Below are 3,367 nucleotides of genomic sequence, written 5' to 3'. Positions count from 1 at the left end.
TGTGGCAAGCAAATAATTGCCTGGAATAATTCAAACTTTATGGTTCTTGTGGCTCTTTATGAACATTGTGACTCTGAAGGACTGTGTGGCCCTGAAGGATTTACCCTTTACGGACCGTGTGGCCCTGAAGGATTGACCCTTAATTGACCTAGTGGTCCTGAAGGATTGACCCTTAATGGACCTAGTGACCCTGAAGGATTGACCCTTAATGGACCTAGTGGCCCTGAAGGATTGACCCTTAATGGACCTAGTGGCCCTGAAGGATTGACCCTTAATAGACCGTGTGACTCTGAAGGATTGACCCTTTACGGACCGTGCGGCCCTGAAGGATTGACCCTTAATGGACCATGTGAACCTGAAGGATTGACCCTTAATGGACCGTGTGGACCTGAAAGATTGACCCTTAATGGACCTAGTGGCCCTGAAGGATTGACCCTTAATAGACCGTGTGACTCTGAAGGATTGACCCTTTACGGACCGTACGGCCCTGAAGGATTGACCCTTAATTGACCTAGTGACCCTGAAGGATTGACCCTTAATGGACCTAGTGGTCCTGAAGGATTGACCCTTAATGGACCTAGTGACCCTGAAGGAATGACCCTTAATGGACCTAGTGGTCCTGAAGGATTGACCCTTAATGGACCGTGTGGCCCTAAAGGATTGACCCTTAATGGACCTAGTGGCCCTGAAGGATTGACCCTTAATGGACCGTGTGACTCTGAAGGATTGACCCTTAATGGACCGTGTGGACCTGAAGGATTGATCCTTTATGGACCGTGTGACTCTGAAGGACTGACCCTTAATGGACCGTGTGGCCCTGAAATATTGATTCTTTTATTATGGGCATTGTTGCTCTGATAGATTGATCCTTCCTTATGGGTCGTCTTGTGGCTCTGAAAGACTGACCCTTTATAATGGGTCTTGCAGCTTTGAAGGACCGGCCCTTTATTGTGGGCGATGCGGCTCCGAAAGACTAGCCCTTTATTATGTATGGCCCTTGTTGCTTTGAAGGACTGACCCTTTATATCATGAACCTTTCGGCTCTGAAAGATTGCCCCTTTTTTATGGGCATTGTGTTTCTGAAAGAATGACCCTTTATTATGTGCCTTGTGGCTTTAAAGGACTGACCGTCATAATTTTCAAATTGAGTCTCTTCCTAAAATATAACCGAGGTCGAATGATATGAAATTATGCGTATCGTTATCCTGCCTCTGCCATCAGTTTAGACCGAAGACAGAGTGTACTTATTCGCTGGTCTGATGGCCCAAATACTCTTCAACAGTCGTAACGTCACTTCCTTCCTAATGACGCATGGTAACTTAGTAGCACTGGCTCTAAACTATCGGAACAATGGCGGACGCTGTATGAAATATTTCTCCGGCGAGCATAAAAGCGTATCCAGAGGAAAAAAACCCCATAATTTTGATCATATTTTGACTTTTACACATTCTGATCACAAGGCATATGATAAGTTCTAGCCAGCATGAAAAATAAAAAGTAATTATTTTCTTTGTTTAGAACCAAGATGGCCACCGTTGCCGGGTGGCGTGACATCAGACTACTGAATCAAATTGTTATGGAATCATTGTTGGAATGGAAAGACTCTCAAACCAACGCAAAATGGTGTCCATTCTTCTTACCGTGATTCCTTCTCATAGAGGTTGGGTGTCATGGTGTCTTCCACATAGAGCTTAGGTGTCATGGTGTCTTCCACATAGAGGTTGGGTGTCATGGTGTCTTCCACATAGAGGTTGGGTGTCATGGTGTCTTCCACATACAGGATGGGTGTCATGGTGTCTTCCACATACAGGATGGGTGTCATGGTGTCTTCCACATAGAGGTTGGGTGTCATGGTGTCTTCAACAATTCTCTGTCTAGCGCCATCTCTGAGTAGTCCTTCATTCATCATGCTCCCAATCATTTCTTTTATATTTCCCAACCAGTTCTTCCGTTGTCTCCCTTTTCCTCTTTCCCCATTAATCTTTCCTTTAAGTATTGACTTCTGGAGACTGTTGTGGTGTCATTTATGGCCATAGTACACCAACCTTCGGTGCTTTACGGTCACTAGAAGTTCTTTCTTTCTAATAATATTCAGTCCATCTAATACCATTCTACCAAATGAAAGATGTGGTACACTGGGAAATGGAGGGTAAACGAAGAAAGGGAAGACCTAGTTTATATATATATATATATATATATATATATATATATATATATATATATATATATATATATATATATATATATATAATATATATATATATATATATATATATATATATATATATATATATATATATATATATATATATATTATGCCTTTTACGCCACGACATCATAAGATATCGTCGCCTAGGCATTCCACGAATGAATATAGTCTCATTATTAACAGTCATTTCTTTGTATAACTCTTGGGAACTCCGCAAGGAGGCAGTCTGAGCCATGGCCCACTAGAGTCCATAGTTACGGCATGGTCTGAGCCCAATACTTTTTACCGTATATTTGGAAGCAGCACTAAAAGAATTAAGACAAAGACTCCCAATTTCTCAAATCCTTACTCTCGATGTTGATACCATATTTGATACAACAGACCTGGCCAAGTAGCACATACCATGACTGACTCCTATGAGAACGCCTGGCTGTAACCAGTGACAAATATTGTAAGAACTTGTTTTCACAAAGGACACGTGATGCGGTTGGTGCTGTATGAAATGGAAAACATGGTTTAATATGGCATACTGGGGAAATAATGAAACGATGTGAAGCGCATTAGGCGTGGTAGATCCTTGGAAATGCGCAATACGAATGCTCAAACTAATTTACTTATTGTTCTTAAATGATGGGTGCTGATGGCTCGGTTGGTAGAGCACTCGCTTCACAACGAAAGGGACCGAGATCGATCCAATGTGAAGCCAAGATTTTTCTCTGATCACTCTGTCCATCCATCAGTGATTGGGTAGCTTGGTCTGCTAGATCTGATGGAAAGTACTTCGCCATAGACTAGCGTCCTATCCACAAGGTACCAAGCAATTCCTATTGTCCGTTTCAGACTGTAAATAGCGGGTTTAACTCTGACTCCATGGGCCTAATGTATCTGAAGGACTATTTTTACTGATATTAAATTTACTCAATTTCCATGAAATTTTGACAATTCAATTTTAAATATTTGATTGATTTATTATTATTTTTTTATTTTTTTGCCATAAGAGTTTCAACGTATGAGGTAAGACTTTAAAATAGTGGCTATGTGGTCTTGTGGTATGACACTCGCTTTCGGATTGGAAGGTCCTGGGTTCGAGCCTCGCTCGGCGCATAGTTGAGTCCTTGGAAAAGGATCTTTACTCACATTCTCTCACCATACTCAGGT

The sequence above is a fragment of the Berghia stephanieae genome, chromosome 2, assembly GCF_034508935.2.
Source record: "Berghia stephanieae isolate SIO BIC M18660-M18661 chromosome 2, UCSD_Bste_1.3, whole genome shotgun sequence".
NCBI lineage: Eukaryota > Metazoa > Mollusca > Gastropoda > Nudibranchia > Aeolidiidae > Berghia > Berghia stephanieae.
The sequence above is the reverse complement of the archived record's forward strand: the minus strand, read 5'-3'. Positions refer to the sequence as shown.